Raw genomic sequence first — 709 nt, forward strand, 5'->3', positions numbered from 1 at the left:
TCCCTCTCTTTCTCTCTCTCTCTCTCTCTCCCACCCTCCTTTCTTCCCTCCCCCTCCTTCCCTCCTCCTCCCCCTCATCTCTCTCTTTCTCTCTCTCCTATGTCATTTTCGGAAAGAATTCGCTTCAGTAATTTCTTCACATGGCATTTCTTGTGTGACTTTCAGCGTTGGCAACTTCAGCTTAAATGAAGAATTGCCATGGAGATAATCAGCTTACCAAGTCAGTGTTTGATTTCTGGTCGTGCAATACATTTTATAAGATTTGATGTGTGTGCGTTAGGGTGTTGTTTGCTTGTTTGTTTGTATGTGTGTGTGAGAGAGAGAGAGAAAGAGAGAGAGAGAGAGAGAGAGAGAGAGAGAGAGAGAGAGAGAGAGAGAGAGAGAGAGAGAGAGAGAGAGAGAGAGAGAGAGAGAGAGAGAGAGAGAGAGAGAGAGAGAGAGAGAGAGTTTGGCTGTCTGTCTGACTCAGTAGTTTTTTACATTCTTGTGTGTTGCCAAACCTTCGTGATGGTATATTAATGCTTTGGTTATTATATAGTATAAAGTGGCTGGTAACAGGATATGGAAATTTACAATCAATTATTTTTATTCTTTCATATGCGTTACAGGCATATATAATTAGCATAGGCACGCATACGTCAATACGCAGACACACACACACACACACACACACACACACACACACACACACACACACACACACACACAC

This window comes from Penaeus monodon, chromosome 1 (genome assembly GCF_015228065.2).
Source record: "Penaeus monodon isolate SGIC_2016 chromosome 1, NSTDA_Pmon_1, whole genome shotgun sequence".
NCBI classification, from domain to species: Eukaryota; Metazoa; Arthropoda; class Malacostraca; order Decapoda; family Penaeidae; genus Penaeus; species Penaeus monodon.